Below are 17,721 nucleotides of genomic sequence, written 5' to 3' on the forward strand. Positions count from 1 at the left end.
ACCGGAAGTGCCACAGGGTAGAGCCACCCAAGCCCTCTGGAGTTTACATCTTGTCACAGATTGCCTCAAATGCTGCACATGGAACTACAGGATTTAATGTTTGTCCTGCTGGATTTTGGACTTGTTTTGGTCCTGTTCCTTTGGATTTTGCTGCTTGTAACTTTTGGAATCAAAATGTCTATTTTGTGCCAATTGAATATTAGAGGTGTTTAACTTTCTGGCAGGGGAGGGGTCTTGGACATGGTGAGCAGGCAGAAATTCTCCCCCAAACACCAGGCCTGAGGTGTGCCTGGAGAGGGGTCTTAAAAAATAAAAAGCCTATGACCACATGAGGTTTTAGAGGTACATTTAGACATGGACCCTAACATTCTGCCCCTGGCCCCCCAAAGGCTTCATAAACATCCCTCTAGCCAAAAGTCCGTCTCCAAGAGTTGCCGAAGTCCTACCAGTCAGCACAGATGAAAAGTCCAAGTCAGAAGCCTCCTCTGAGATTTCAGGCAACACTTAGCTGCTCTGCGTTGGAGCCAGTTGGTTATACACTGAAACCTCCACTGTCTGTGAGCAATAAACCCTTTCCTCCTTTTGGTTTTGGGGCGCAAGGAGCAGTTGGATGGTCCCACACTCATGCCAGGCCTGGAGTTTAGCTCTAAAGGTATTTAACTTTTTTTTCATTTTGCAGCTAAGAGTTTGCCTGAAATCTCAGAGGAGGCTTCTGACTTGGACTTTTCTGCTATCCTGACTGTTAGGACTTGGGCAACTCTTGGAGACGGACTTTTGGCTAGAGGGATGTTTATGAAGCCTTTGGGGGGCCAGGGGCAGAATGTTAGGGTTCAAGTCTAGATGTCCCTCTAAAGCCTCATGTGGTCATAAGCTTTTTATTTTTTAATTTTTTACCAGATGCCTATAATTTTTTTTTCACGGTACCAGGGATTGAACCTAGGACCCTGCACTTGCCAGGCAGGCACTTATTCTACTGAGCTATCTCCCTGACTGTATTTTTTAATTTTTTAAAGAGAGTAAAAAATAGTATTAAAAAGAAAAAAATTACAAATGTTTCACTAAACAAAATAACATGGATTTCACAGTATTTGCTGTATTGCATAGTATTGTCTTCAGATTAGTTGTGCAGATTCGCAGGCTTTTTGAGGTGGCTGCATCTAGAGTGTGACTGAATTATGGTGCAACGCTGAGATTAGGAGTGCTGGGATTAAGGGTGGGTAGTGCTGGATCAGTCCACTGACTGCATTGGCACTGCCTTAATCCTGGTAACCTGGATATAGTAAGAGACAGAAAGAGGCTTGTCTGCTCTCCCTTGCTTGCTTTTGCCGTTGTCTGCTGTCATGAACGGTGGCCCCTCTGCCATGTGCCACTCTGCATTGGAGCCACTTGGCTATGCACTGAAACCTCCACCGTCTGTGAGTTCAATAAATCTTTCCTCCTTTTGGTTTTTGTTATTAAGTATTTTTGTCTCAGCAATGAGAGAAAAGTAGCTAAGACCGCCAGAAAGCAAGAGTGTCAGAGGAGACACGCAACCCTAGACGTTGGAGTACTTGTTGACAGTCCTCCATCAAGCAAATAGGATATCAGTGGCTCTGACTGGGGAAATCAGGGAAGGAGAATGACACTATGTGCTGGGACCCAGTTTTAAATTTGAAGAAAAGCAAAGCAAAGAGTGTGTGGAAGCTGGAAGCAGAAAGAGGAAAGGTTGCCATGGGGTTCCATGGGGGCATCCATTTGCACTCTCAGGTCCAGATGCCTCTGGCAAGCAGATCCTGTCCCCTTTAGACACTCTGAGTTTTCAGAGAACACAGCTCTCTAAATAGTCAGCTACGGTCACTTCCAGACTTGGCTGAACCTCTTTGCTTTTCTGGTATATTTTTTCATGGGTGCCAACAAATAGCCGTAGGCTGGGTATACCTGAGCAACAAGCATTTGTTTTCTGACAGATCTGCTCACTGGAATCTTGAGGTCACTTGAACCTTGAGATTATACACTGAAGGTCTTTCTGTGTATACGTCTGTGTTGCAATCTCCTCTTCTCAGAAGAGCGTCAGAGTGAATGAGGCCCATCCTCACTTTACTTCATTACCTCTTTGAAGACGCTATCTCTACATAGTCTCATTCTGAGATCCTGTGGGTTAGTGTTTCAGCATTTGAAATTTTAGAGGACATGGTTCAGGCCACAGCACCCAGAATGTCCTTTCATTTCCCATAAGGCATTTCTCCACTTTTCTTCAAGCCTCGATTCCACTGAGATGAAGCCTTCCTGGAATTCCTTTACCCCATCAAGTCTTCATGGTGCAGTGGAGTCTACATTACTGACATAGTCATCACCATACATCCCATAGTTGGTTCCCTGCCAGCTTGTTGTCACTGTACCTCTTCCTTCCCCTCTACCCTATGCTCCTGGCCCAGGACCTCATTTAGAAGACATGCTCTTGAGACACTCACAGAAATGAATGGCAAGGCCTTTCTCTGAGACGAGAGGCTCCGAGTCTTCCTTCCTTCCTTCTTGCCTGAGACTCTGAGCAGTAATTCCAAACTTTTCCTGGTCTGTGTCCAGCCGAGAGACCCTCCAGTGTGAATTTGGGCCTTGGGAGATGTAGGAACTAACAGAGGGCAGAATGTTCAGGAGAACCCACCAGCCTGACTGTTGGGCTATTCTGATTTTTTGATACTTCTGTAGAATTGAGAATTAATTAGCATAGGGACTTTCATCTCACTGCCCTCTCTTTATGAAGAAGACACAGTGGTATTTATTCCCTTATTTGCAATAAAATACCAACCTGATCCAAATTCTAAGAACATGATTCAGAAGACTCTTTCCGGACCATCATCTCTACAGGGCTACCATGGTGCCCTCTGACATCCCTGAAGTGGCTTCTCTGTTCTGCTCACAGACAGGGCTAGCAGCTGAGATACCAGCTGAGGCCATCTCCTTGAGCACATGCCTCCTTCAGCATTGCCTTCCCTATATTCAGTGCCAGTGACAGCTTCTCCTCCTCCATGCCAAGTGATCTCAGGCCAGGCTGACCTTTCTATACCCATTCTGTGCTCTATCTTCTAAATGGCGACCACCTAACCTACCCTCCCAGCCTCATTGGGAATGCCACTTGAGCAGACCCACATGAAAGAGGTTTGAAAACAAAGAGCTTAGGTACAGAATTAAAAATCATCCTAATCATTGCAAAGCCATTGTAGGAAGAGCCACATAGCTGAGAAAGGGGCATGGGATTGTACGAGCCCACACCTTCATGGGACAATTCTATCCTCTGAACTAGGAGACAAAGCTGCAGAAAGACACACTTTTGGCTTGTGACCTCTATGGTCGTTTTGTTAAGGGAGTCCATCCCAAGACAGCAAGGGCTGACAGGGTGAGCTGCACACCACTGCCACCTGCCTACAGGCCCGAGTCTGCTAAGGCCATCTGCATGCAAAAGCTGAAGGACAGATGAGACATTTAAATTTTACCAGCTCTCGGTTATGGGCTTGACATAGAGAAATGGCTGCAATTCTTTTTATCAGTGCAGAGAATGGGTATTAAATGACAAAATATTAGGCAGGACCTGCAGTCACGAAACCTGAAGTTTAAAAGTGGTTTCACAAAATCTAAAAGTTAGGGTGAGGCTAGAGGCCAAGTGAGCTGGGCCTTTTGTTGCCAGTCTTCCTCTTGGAGCAACTTGTCCACTTTTATATTTATTGTTTTGCCCAATCACTTTATTCATCTGTCCGTTCATCTGTGTCAACCCATTTTTTAAAAAAATTTTAATTCTTATTTATAGACTGACCTTAATAAACTCTCTTCAAGTACTGCAGTTTTGTCACTGTCACAGATGAAAACATTATTAATGGCCAGCTGGCTGCCTGGGACGGCTGCCCTTTAAACCCCTCAGCAGCTGGCTGGATTGCAGACCCGGGTCGATGAGGTTGGGGTCAGCGGCAAGGGCTCATCATTAAAGCCCTTTGCCATGATTGCAGGCCACCACGGCTGCAGGTAGAGCTTTCTGCTCCTGCATTAGACGTCACCATCTTGCAAATGCATTGAATGTCCACAGCAGAACCCTAATCTAACTATTTAAAATAAGGAGAAATAAATGAGAGAAGGCTAGGGAGGTAGGGTGTGTCTAGACTCGTCCAGGGCTGGGAAGCAATTAGGCTGAGTGCAGAAGTAAGATCCCTTTACCTAAGCCCTTCCAGGAGCGGCCAGGACCATAGCACGCTGGCCTCGAAACAAAGGAACGCCTGGCTGGTGCGGCTTAGCCACACAGCACTTACCTTGCACTCAGTAGACCTTGGATTTGATCTCCAGCTCTGCAAAACAAAACCAGGCCAATTGGGGAAGGGCTGGAAGCTTGGCCTAAGTTATATAGCAGGTACAGTGCGCAGCACTGACAAAATGCAATTTTATAACAAGCACTGTTGAATACCTATTATCTTGCTTTTTAAAATTTGTGTAACATTTCTAATGATTTAATTTTTTTTTTTTTTTTTTTTTTAAGTTTGTGACACAGCCAAGGACTGCAGGAAGGCTCTTCATTGCTGAGGGTGGCTCAGGCACTCTTGGTGGGTCGGGTCCGCTTCCTTGTTACCATCACAGGCCTCTGGCTGCGCAGGATGGCTCTGGCTCTGCGGATGGCAGCCCTGTGCAGGTCCCGGCGGTCCTTGTTCTTTCGGATCACGTGGCAGATGTTGCTAAGGGCGGCATATGCGTTCTTGCGGATGGTAGTGTGCACATAGGAGGTAGCTGGCTTCCGCTGTCCGGATCTCTGCCTCGTGACCACTACGACCTCCTTGCCATCGGCCTTTGGCTCCATGCCCACTGTCTTGCGGTGAATCAGCCCGCTGTAGCGAAAAGAGTTGAGGGCCTTCAGGTTGTTGGGCTCCGTGCTCAACGTCTGCTTATTCCGCTTGCTTAGGAAGCTAGAGCAGTTCCGCACTACCATCCACTGCAGATGGGCGGACACTGTGGGGACTTCTCTCTCTCTGCTGAGGCTGGAGCCGGAAAGACTACCTATTATTTTTCTACTCTCTTTAAATTTTTTTTTTTTTTTTTGCTTAACTGGGGATTGAACTCAGATCCTTGTGCTTGCCAGGGAAGCACTTATTCCACTGAGCCATCTCCCCGGCTCCTACAATAAATTTTCTAAAAAGTAAAAAAAAATGTACATATAGAAATGACTACACAAACATGAATCCAGCCTATTGTATTTGTTTTGGTACCAACGAAGTTAAGCGCCCAGGAGTCTTAACTTTTCTTTTTAAAAAATGTATATTTAATACACGGTTTCACTACGTAGATTGGACTCGTTTTCTTCTGTTTTCAGCCTTCCAAGCGCTGGGATTACAGGCACATGCCACCATACCCAGTCTCAATGGCCGTCCCAGTGTGCCCCGGGTTGGGGCCAGTATAGCACGCCAGAGATTGAACCCCGGCCGCGCCCCTGCCCGAGCAGGCGCTTCAGTCCACTGAGCTATCTGGCCCGCCCCTTTTCGTTTCTGAAACAGGGTCACTGTGCATTTCAGCCCGGATTTGAACTTATTAAGTAGCATGTAGCCCAAGTTGGCCTTGAAATCACAGCAGTTCTCCTGCCTCAGCCTTCCAAGTGCTGGGATTACAGACCTGAGCCAGCACACCTAGCCCCAGGACTCTTAATTCTTGCCTCCAAGTGGGCTTATTTATTTTTTCTCTCTTACTATTAGTGCTATTAATTTCATAAATTATTGAGTTTCAATGCATGCATTTTGATCATATCCGTCCTCAATAGTATCATTCAATAGTATTATACCTCTCCTCCTTATTCCCTCCCTCTTGACTATTAGTCTACCTTCTTTTTTATATTAGACATATTAGAGAGAATACACAATATTTGTCTAAGTTTGCCTTATTTTGTTTCATCGATTTTCCTGAAGTTAACAAAATTTCATTCTTCTTTAGTCTTTTTTTTTTTTCCAGTACCAAGGATCAAACTCAGAACTTTGGGTTTGCCAGGCAGGCACTTATGCCACTGAACTATTTCCCCAGCCCTTCATTCTTCTTTATGCCTCCACTACATACATGTACTACATTTTCTTTATCCATTCATTTGTTGAGGGGCACTTAGGCCAGTTCTGTCTCTTGGCTATTATGAATTGCGCTGCAGTAAACATCGGTATGCAGGGGTCCCTATAGTGTGCTGCCTTTAATTCCTTCACATATATACCAGGGGGGATATGGCTGGATCCACTAGCAATCCTAGGGCCAGAGATGTAGCTCAGTGGCACAGCACCTGCCTGATGACCACAGGTCCTGAGTTCAATTTCCAGTACCAAAAAAAAAAAAAAAAAAAGGAAAGTAACTCTAGTTATAATTTTTTTTTTTTTTCAGAACCAAGGATTGAACTCAGGTCCTTGTGTTTGCTAGGCAAGCACTTATTCCACTGAGCCATCTCCCCGGCCCCTCTAGTTATAATTTTTGAGGAATCTTCATACTGATTTCCATAGTGGCTATACTAATTTACCTTCCTATAAGCAGTGGAAAATCTTCCTCTGCCCACCCCAACATCCTCCCCAGTGTATCTTTGTTTGTTTGTTTTATTTTGTTTGATGATAGACTTCCTGACTGGGTGAGGAGGAATCTCAGGGCAGTTTTCATTTGCATGTCTCTAATGGCTAATGTTGAATAGTTTTTCAGGTACCTGCTGGCCATTTGTACTTTTTCTTTCCAAGGAGATTTTAAACTACCTATGATACTCTTTCTAGATGGATAACCCAGGATTTCACTACAGGAAAACCCTGACTTTGCTGTCTTCTCTTCTTACCTGAGCTAGTAAATATTCCAAAGACTCTGGTTTGGCAGAGTAGAAAAATACTGTGTCAAATTGCAAATCCATGCTGCTCCCACCAACCTTACAATTAGACATTTCTCTGATAAATCTTGAGCACTTTCTTAAGAGACAATTGTCTCCAGCCTGGCTGGAAAACATTATAAATCCTGGTGGTTGGTGGAGCACTGAACAGACTTTTATCTCTTACAGATTTAAACAAGTGTAGCAATTATTTGGTGGAGTATCCAAAACACCACTCACCCTCATCCCCAAAGGATGGAGGCAATCACAGCTTTGCCCAGCACGTGGCCACTCAGGTACAGGAGTCTGCTCTCCCCACCCAGACAGGGCCAGTGAGGTAAATCACGTTACGTCCCCATTAACGTCGCATGTTGTCGCATGGTGGTAATTTTGACAGCAAATAAGCCGCCCAACTGCATATGCTATTGGGTGACATGTAATTTTAACTTCATTCAGGAGCAAGACTTTTGAGACATTGTTACCTGCTGGAGCAAGCAATAAAACAAGGATGTACAGGAATGTGTCAAATAGAGGGCCTCCCTAAATTATGCTGGGAGGCCCAGATTAATACATTTAATATATTCTGGTCATGAGTGAGGTGCTCACAGCAGAACAACTGCTCCTTCAGCGATATCATTCACGGGAATGAACTACAGTCACACTGACAGCCTGGAAAAATGCCCCCACTTTTCAAACTGTACAAATGGTGGTTGGACACAGTAACTCAAAACTGGACACTTCATTTCAAGTTTAAAGCTAGTGGCCCGGCCACAAACTATTACTCCATCTTCTTTATTTGTGGTCCATGGTTTTGTACTCTTTAAGAATCAAATAAATACTGGTGTAATGGTTAGCAACTGCCAGTTCAACGAAAAATACTGCTAAATTCACCAATAAGTCTTTTTTCCACACACACAAATTTATGCCCCAAGACCAGAGCCCATTCCTGCCACAGGGTCTGGATAGTTTTTTAATGTAGAGGGAGACTTGCTTTAGTGATAAGAGTTTAAACCCAAACTCCTTTTTCCTTTCTTCTTGCTCATAGATCTAGCGCTGGGAGCAGTGGGAGGTAAACGGTCAATATACGTAAGTGCAGGAGCATTAAGTCCAGCTGTTTGCTGCGGGGCAGGAGCGGGGCAGGACTCTGCTGCTTGCGCACCCGCTGTTCAGCCCGACTCCGCTTCGGGAGTTCCTCTAGGTGCTGGGACTCTTCCAGCTTGGTCAAGGCCGGGGCTTCCTGGGCATCTACGCACACAGTGAGACCTAGCCAGTGTCAACGTATTGTTGATAATATTGTCATCAATAAAGTGACCTCCCATTTTCTGAATGCCTTATATTTTCATTTTTAAATAACAGCCCCCCCACCCCAACACTGGGGATTGAATCCAGAGCCTCCACATATGTGAGGCAAGTGCCTGGGTTCAATCTCCAGTGTTGAGAATTCAGGGTATATAACACTGAATTACATCCTTAATCCCATCTCTATCTGTCTGTCTATCTATCTATCATCTATCTTCTGTCTATCTACTTATTTTTTAAAGACAGGATCTCACTAAACTATCCAGACCAGCCTTAATCTTGTGATCCTCCTACCTCAGCCTCCCAAATAGCTGGGATTACATGCATATTGATATATAATTAATATGCCGCACAAGTCATTCATTTAAAGTGTTCTGTTCAGGGCTTCGGGTGTAGCTCAGAAGTAAAATACTTGCCTGGCATGTATAAGGCCTTGTGTGTGATCCTCAATACAACAACAACAACAAAATATGATTCAATAGGTTTTTAAGTATTCATAAGGGGCCAGGGAGATAGCTCAGTATTAAACTCTTGCCTGGCAAGCACAAGGGGCTGAGTTCAATCCCCTGTTCTGCCAAAAGAAAAAAAATAAGTATTCATAAATACATACTATAAACCATCACCACAGTCAAATTTAGGACATTTTTAGGGCTGGGGATTTAGCTCAATCTTATAGCACTAGCTTAGTATGCATGGGGCCCTGGGTTCAACCCCAAGTACTGCCAAAAAAACGTAATTCAGACTTTTTTTATTGCCAAAAGTAATCCACATATCCATTAGCGATCATCTCCTATTTTCATTCAGCCTCCACACAGCCCTAGGCAACTACCTTTCTGCTTTCTGTCCTGTAGATTTGCCCCTTCTGATGGCTCATGTAAATAGAAGATCAGTACAGGTACAGGATATGGTTCTTTGGGATGAGCATGTCAGCTCAGCATGAAGTTTTCATGCTTCCTCTGAGTGAGCCTCAGCCCGAATCAGTGTGGTCTTCCCTTGATGGTAGAATAACATTGCGCTGCATGGGTGTGCATGATCCGCTCACCAGTCAGTGGGCCAGAAGGTCTGGCCCCAGATGTTCAGAGCAGGTGTCCTGTATGCTAAGCACGCAGAATGCAGAACAGTGTGCACCTACCCATGCCTTCGAAGTCTTGTATACACTGACTGAGTGCTCTCCTAGGTGCTGTTGCTTCCCGATTGGTTGAGAGCTGAAACGCGGAGCAGAAAGAAACCAAGGCGGGCCAGGTTGTCCTACGGGGCAACAGATCCAAAAGCGGCTTTCTGTTTAAGGATCTTTCTTTTACACTGTGGGCCCAGCCCAGGGAGCTGGGAAATTTCCCTGCCCCTTAGGGAGTGAGGGAAGGAGCCAGGCAGCTCCTTCTCCTTTAGAGACACAGCCACACGGCTCCAGGGAACCTTAGCATCCTGGCCAAGCACACAAACGTGAGCTAGCTGTGGCCACACCGAGATGGTGCAGGGCAGGCTGCCCATCTCCCCTCAACACGCGCCCTTGGAGGAGTGCCTGCTTGCGCCTTCGTGCTGTACTGAGGCTCCTAGTGGAGACCGGAAGGGGCTGGTTTCCACAAATGCAGCAAGACTTCCATTGTCCACTTGTTCCTCACCGCCAGCATTCTGATTGTGTCTAGGCTCCGAGCTGCCCTGCTAAAAGACTGCACGTTCTGAGCCTTTCTTTCTGCCAGGTGGCCAGTAAAAGATAGCAAATGCTGTTCAGCAAAGATCAATCTGTCTCATAAAAAAACCCCTAAAAGGTGTTATTAAAAATATTTTCAAGCATGAGGAAATGTGGAGATTGGGATAATGCTTACCCAAATATACCACACTGATTGAATAGTTAACATTCATAGTTGCCCCCCCCCATAATTCTAAATAAATTTCAGATCTCATGACATTTTACTTCAAAATATTTTAAGATGTATCTTCAAAGAAAGGACATTTTCTTATATAACCACAATATCTATTACACTTAACAAAATAAAGACTCCCTTTTATCATTAAAGAAACAGCCCATATTTGATAGAGAAAAATCTCTTCAAAAGAGGCTGATTCAGACAAGGACAGGTGTTCTTTTGTCCTCTATCCCTGTCTGCTCCTGCTTTCCTAAATCAAAAACAAAAAGGCTGGAGCTCCAGCAGCTATCTTGTAACTCTGAGGTCACATTGGTGATTAAAAGCAAGAGATAAATACAGCAAAATAAAAAGAAGAAAGAATAGAATGACAAATTAGCAGAAAGTAAGCCAAAATATCCAAGGGAATAAGATTTTCAGACCCCCTCAATAAGTAAACAAAAGCATCAGTTTGATTTGAATCCCAGATAAATAATGAGCAGCTGTTTTATTATAAGCATGCTCTAGACAACATTTTGGATATATTTATAAAATAATTATGTACTGATTACCTAAATTTCAGGTTTCAGTTTAAGTGCGCATCCTGCATTCCATTTGGCAACTCTATACAGGGCCTGGGCCGCCGATGCCTGGTGCCAAGCAGCCTTGCACTACCCTGCTCCTCAGAACCTGAATTCTCTAGTCCACTAAGGCTTACTTACCATGCATTTGCTAAGAGCAGCTTCCCAGGTAAAGCTCTATAGACATCGTCAGATGGGTTTGTAAGACTTACAGCCTGGTGCACAATACAGATACTTAGTCAAATACGCAGGTGTCAATGAGATGAACAAGAAAAAGAGGATCGGGTGTTCCCCTCCTCCACACCTGGCCATGCTGGCTACTGCCTGAATGATAAGCTGTTTTCCTCCACTGGCTTTTGCTTCCCGCTGGGATGTCAGCCCCTATATCTGCCCATCTCACTTTCCCCCTCATTCATTCATTCACCAACCTTGATTTCAGACTCTGCCCTTTCAGGCAGTGTTCCAGTTGCTACCACAAGGTGAGCCCTGTGTGAGGTGACCGTGGTGCAGGTACAGAGAGAAGAGGACCTCCTTTTTCCTGAGGGAAAGTAGGACAACAACAGCACAGGGATTTGAGGGGTAAACAGGAGCTCACTGAGCACTGGATGTGTGAATGCAGCTATGGATAGACAAACAAGTGGATGAAGTCAACGAAGCAGAGGGGGTCTGCTCTGGCCAAGCTTAGCTGCAGCCTCTTCTCCTTTTTCATGGGAAGGTCAGATCTAGGAAATCCTCGGTGTCCACTGGAGACAGATGGTCATTCCTTCTCTCTGGTTCACTTAAGGGCATCCTCCTCCTGGGACTGCTCGAGCTGCAGGGGTCTTTAAATCACATCAAACAGTTTTCTTACCTCCAAACCTGCCACGCTGCAAAATGAGGCTGGCAAGCCCCAGGTGGCACATTGTCCAATCCCTCCTGCATGTTTGGAGTCTTCTGGAAGACAGAATTGGAAGGATCTCAGTCCTCTGGTTCAAATAATGAATGAAATGGGCCCCAGACTCCCTGCGGAGTCCAGCTCTGCTGCAGCCTGGCCCTTCCTGGCTCACTATAAAATAATTTATGCCAGACAAGAATTGTAAACTGAGCTTTGCAACCAGTACTCCCACCCCACCATGATGGTCAAAATCCCTTGGTGTAAATTTCAGTCCTGCTTGGGATGAGAGCCCCAGGGAACTCACTATAAGCCTTCTCTAAACTCTAGTTATCTTACAGGATAGAGGCCCAGGCTGCTGCTGGAGATGTCTTCCAGGGGTCAGTGGGGACACCCTGGGGACTCTGTCTCTTCTCACCTTTCTTTGCTTCCTAGGAGGGAAACTGGGGCCAAGTGCTCCAGCTGAGTGAAGCAGAGACATTGCTCAGATGGAGCTGAGGATGCAATAGAGGCAGTCAGAGCCGGAAGAGAGCCAGGACCAGCTGCAGAGCAGGCCATGGGGAAGGTGTCTTGGTCACTTTTCTCTCGTTACTGAGACAAAATACCAGACACCCAAAGTTAAGGGAGCCAAGGTTTCAAGCATGGCCCTAGTATTACACATTGCTGTCTTCAGTGCAGTTGCTTATTTCATGGGTATCGGCATATATAGGTAGGGTGAGAATCCTACCAATTAACTGCTAGTTTTAAAAACCTGCTGAAGAGTCTCAGGATCATTGCCTTAACCATCTTGTGCATGTAAATGTATGGCTTTGCCCCTGTCGTGTTTCCTAGTTTTTCTCCTTGCTCTCTCTTCATTGTTTAATCCTTAAGTTCTTTCTTTCCTTTTAATTGTGTTATACCTTTCTAATTTTTATTTCTTCTTTTGAGTTCTGTCATTCTGGTCTTCTAAATATGTACTGCTTGTCATGTCATATCAATTACTGCTATACTGTCTCTCAAGGAAATGTTTGTTTTAAAAAAGGGTAATAAATAAAAGCAAGAGACAAGAAAAAGTCATAGGACTGTCCTGCTACAATACTGTATATGGTTAGATTTCTAAATTTCTGTGTAAAAATATGTAATTGTTTATTCCTATTTTTATTTATTTTTTTCCATAATTTTATTGAGAAACAAATAGCAATGAGACAGTTTCAAATCAAATTGGTAGGACAGTTTCAATAATTAACACATTGCATGCATTCTTCCTAGTGGTTAATTGCTGTACAAGATGCAGACATGATATCCTATTTACAAACACCATTAGAACAAATCAATCTATTCATTAACAGAATGTAACTATGTATCTATCCTAACCGCTTTGAATACACAGATACAAAATGGACATGCATCTGTGTACCCTTTTTTTTTTGTTAAGTTCTGTTATTTGTTTATTCTTATTTTTAAAATATTTCTTATTTTTTAACATTCAGTAGGAATTTAAAGTTTGACATATCAATACTTGATGGAAAATACCTGTACCGTGTTATGTCTAAGATGCTTGATATTCAGACAAAGATAGTGAGATTAAGCTCAACTGCCTATGTTATAGGATAATAATATCATTAAGCTTCTCTTCTGGAGGGTTAACAACTTAAGTTTGCAGACTAAAAATTAGAGAAAAAGAAGGGCTGCAAGGACAGCCAATATTTTGGCCCTAGACTTTCAAGGTCAGTGAGGACTCAGGACATAAGAGAACTTGTACTGTAACATCATGTAACTTAGTGTGTCCCAAATTTTCTGATCAAGGAGATTATGGGGCCACAGAAGAAAGTGATCGACGATGTAGAGTGTGCCTAAGGAGAGTGACATGGAGAGAAAACATTCTCTCGGGCTTTCATAGAGAGCAAATTGGTCAAGCAATGGCCCTGACTCATCTACATGGCTGACTCTGACAAAGGATCTGCAAACTGCAGTACAGGGTTTCAGGCTAAATCCTGAGGGGATTTGACTGACCTTATCAGATACAAAAGTTACATTTTTTGTCATATACGTCTTGCTTTATCTTGGTCTTAACCATCCAGCAGAAAAAAAACAAAACAAAAACGAGGTATAAGAAGTAAAGCCATTTAATATGCTGAGCTGTAAAAGGCTCAAGTCAACAACTTTTGACATTGCCAGCCCTACGGGTAACCCACTACTATTATGGACTGCTGGACTATATTGGAATATTGTGCTGAATTCATGCACCGGCATTATTTAAATGGCAATGGAATACCATCTCGAACAAAACTAAAGAAAAAAGGGGAAACAAATAAAGGACTATTTTGTATCTGTATATACAAAATACTTAGGAGAGATATACAGCTACTTTCTCTTAATTCAATGAGAAGAAAGATTTGTACTAATAGTGTTTGGACAGGATATCATGTCTGCATCTTGTGCTATGAATAACTACTATGAAAATAATATGCAATGTATTAATTATTGAAATTGTCCTATTAATCGGTTTTGAAACTGTCTCATTGCTATTTGTTTCTCAATAAAATCAATTTTTAAAAAAGAAAAGAGCAAAGGTTTACTTAGCTCACAGTTTATATTATACAGGTTTTAGTCCATAATCAGTTGGCCCCAAGGCAGGGTGGCACATGGCAGAGGGGTAAGAAGCAGTTCATAGGCAAGAAAGGCAGCAAAAGCAAACAGATGGACAGAGAGAGGGAGCACAGACCTCTTTCTGTCCCTTATATTGTATGCAGGCTCCCCACCCTAGGGCCGGTGGTGTCGTACTCAGATCCTTAATCCCAGCATTGCACCAGCAATCAGTGACACACTCTAGATCCAGTTACCTGTGAAAAAACTCTGTGACTTCATGAGGCTTCAGGGGACATAACAGAGGGTGACTGGCTGGTTCTCCTGGGCAAGCAGAGAAGGTGAGGATTTCTGGGCTGGCAGCCCTGGTATCAAGGTTTAGAGAATTTCTCAAACTCGAAATTAAAGAACCTGATTTACTAATGAGGCCAGAGGAGACCGCCACTCAGCCTGTTCCTCCATAAACAGGACAAAGAACTGGCGGAGAGAGTAGGTCTCCTGATTGCCTTGCCACCCCACTCTCTGCCACCCGCGGTCCACAACCCTCCACTCCCAGCCTTGAACAACCATCAACTGCCTCAGCAGCAGAAGGAGCCTCACTGAGCTCCCAAAGGCTCCATGCTGTGGCCATCCCAGGTGAACACATATTTCCAGGAGTGTGGGGGCCTTACCCTTCAGGGACTCAAAGGTTAAGTGCTGATTCCACCTTGCCGCTGGCAATGAAGAGCGAGAAGACGGATGGAGCAGCTGCCACACACAGTATGCTAATCCCTTACTCAGTGGACCAGGAAATGGCCGGCCATTTACGCTGCCATCAAGGCTCAGAGATGCTGCCTCAGAGCTCACGGGCCTTTAATACTGTCCCCTCATTGCAGATCTTCAGGACAATTACTCTAGATAATTTCCAGAGATGGCAAAATAAGGAATGGGACAGGTGACGAATGTGCAGGCTTTCTAGGGGACCTTCCAGGAGCCACTGCCTGTATGCACAGGGAGTGCCCTGGCTCCCTGGGCTGCCCAGGCCACTAGGCCAGTCCTAGCACCCCCCACCTGTGTTTCTGAGAAGCAGACTTTGCTGTGCTGCCTGGGCCTCTTCCAGGGCGCCTTGCTCCAGCAGGCGAGCTGCTTGGAGAGCTGAAAGGCTCATGGACAAGAAGAGAATTCTGGGCGCAAACCACCACTTGTGGACTGTGCTGAGTCTCAGCCCCTGGCAGGTCCATGCTCAAGGGATATAGGAAGGATGGGCCAAAATGCTGCCTGGTATTTGCAGAGTTTATTCTCCAGATTCAGCGATGTTGCTGCGGTCAACAGGGCTGCTTCCTTGACTGCCTCTTGATCCCTCTTATGTCCAAACCTCCAGCGCTGGACTTTGGACTTGAGTTCAGTGCCCCTGACTGCCATAGAAATTCCATGGCTTTTACTACAGAGGTTACCCAAGGGCAGCTCTCCTTACCAAGGTAAGACAGCCTAGCCAGCCCAGCTCCACCTGGAGCGGGGAAGAGGGGCAGTAAAAGCTCAGAACTGCTCTCCCTCTCTCTGTCCTCTCTCTGTCTCTGTTTCTTTCTCTGTTTCTGTCCTCTCTGTCTCTCTGTCTCTGTGTCTGTCTCTCTCTCTCTGTTCTCTCTCTCCTCCCCCCAACACTGGCCAAAGGTGTATAAATGATAAAACTTGGAACACTGAGCCCCTAATATAGCAATGTATATATTGTCACCTGGGGTTCCTGTCATACTAAAAATTTGGAGCTGACAAAAATCCCACTTTAAGCAGAATTTATTTAAAACATAGGCCCTTCCTTCTTTTCTAGTAAATGTAAAATCAAAAGAAACTTGAGGCAAAAGTTGTCTCAAAAGGTGTGAAAAGAAATGTGTTAAAGTTAAGGCTACGATTGTATCTGTAATCTTAAACTCAGTGAACCACGAATCAAATGTGAGCTGGGGCGGGGTGTCGAGGGCTTCCGCACCAAATTGGATGATGGTGTACTCTATAGGTCGTTCTTTGCACTTGATTTTCACAGCATCCCTTTGAGAGTGCCATTTGGTAAAATTATCCAGACATCTCATGCATTACCACAAGGACGCACCTTAATCCACAGCACTCAAATCACTCCCTTTGGAGCGTCTTCTGTTCATCCTCCTTACTATTCTTTTCTTAGTCTCAGGCGTGGCCAGATCCTCCGTCGCTGAGGGCTTGCAGAGAATCCAAAGCCCTCCCCAACATCATTTACACAATGCCATGAAATCCCACGAGAATGGTCCAAACTGCAGTTTCATTTTGCAGTCAATTTGTACAGGTTTTGTAATGTAGGACTGGAAAATCTTGACAATTAGTGAGAGGGGTAAAGATGAAATGATACGGGATGATATGCTATAATGTGATATGATATGGGTTAAACAAAGACACTAGAGCTTAGCAGCAGCGAGGTTTCAGTGGATGGCATCTTTATATGTGTTTTTGTTGGATAGTTGGTTGGTTGGGTTTTACAGTTTTTCTTTTAATGTGTTTATATCACTTTTCCATGAGGAATTTATTTATTTTTATTAATTTTATTGAGAAACAAATAGCAATGAGACAGTTTCATGGTACTAGGGATCAAACTTGGGACCTTGGCCTTGCCGGGCAGGCACTCATGCTGCTGAGCTATCTCCCTAGCCCCACTTTTTCTTTTTTAGTTCCCTTGAGTACAGGAAAATTTGCTTCAAGAACACACAACTGTTTTTCCTTTATCAATTAGCTTTAAGAAATTAGCATATGCTAATAAACATTAGCATATTCCTTTAGGGGCACAGCACCAGCATGATGTTGGCTGCCCCAAGGAACAAACCTGAAGAACACAGGTACTGAGTCTTAGGATAATGAGAAACCACAAATGCGGAAGTTCTTTGTGAGTATTCAGGTCCTATATCTGATAAGGTACAGCGAGAGAAGCCAGGTGTGGCAAACTTGCAATCCCAGCGCTCTGGGAAGCTGAGGCAGGAGGGTGGTAAATTTGAGCCCCATCTGGGCACTTTAGTAATTTAGCAAGACTCTACCTTAAAAACAGTAAATTAAAAAGAGTGGGGTATAGTAGAGTATAAAGTCTCTGAGCTCAATCTCCAGACTCTCTCTCTCTCTCTCTCTCTCTCTCTCTCTCTCTCTCTCTCTCTCTCTCTCCCTCTCCCTCTCTCCCTCCCTCTCTTTTCTGTGTTATTTCTGAAGTAGGTTTGAGAGACCCATACTGATAGAGAATGTTGGGCCAGGGAGATGACTTAGTGGAATAAGCGCTTCCCTGGCAAGTGCTAGGGCCTGAGTTCAATCCTCGGTTCCGCATTGAATTCAATGGCAGCCCGGACTTCATAGTGAGACTCTGTCTAAAAACCAACAAATGTGGGGGTGGGTGGGCTTCAGCCTTAACTGCAACCTCCTTACCCACTTAACATTTATCCCAAGCAGCACTCAGGCAGTATGTTTGTTCATGTACTGTGTCATTTCAACCAGTCAGTTCTTTTTTTAAAAAAATCTATTTTGATACAGGGTCTTACTATGCAGCTTGGACTCAGATTCTGCTGTCTCAGCCTCCTCAGTGCGTTACCATACCTGATTTCAGGGCAAGAAGGGCATGCCCAGGGTTCTGGAGCTGGCACAGCCTGTGGTACCAGGGATCGAACCCAGGTCCTTGCACTTAACAGGCAGGCACTTAAACCACTGAACTACCTCCCCAGCCCTGGTCGGTTTTTTTTTTTTTTTTTTTTTTTTTTTTTTTTT

The 17,721-nt window shown here is 44.5% G+C and overlaps 1 pseudogene; it reads right to left on the reverse strand.

Annotated features, from left to right (window-relative positions):
• Positions 1-4,549: 4,549 nt before the first annotated feature.
• Positions 4,550-17,721, reverse strand: part of LOC101570997 — a 15,939-nt pseudogene continuing 2,767 nt past the window's right edge.

This window comes from Octodon degus, unplaced genomic scaffold (assembly GCF_000260255.1).
Source record: "Octodon degus isolate 3935 unplaced genomic scaffold, OctDeg1.0 scaffold00010, whole genome shotgun sequence".
Lineage (NCBI taxonomy): Eukaryota > Metazoa > Chordata > Mammalia > Rodentia > Octodontidae > Octodon > Octodon degus.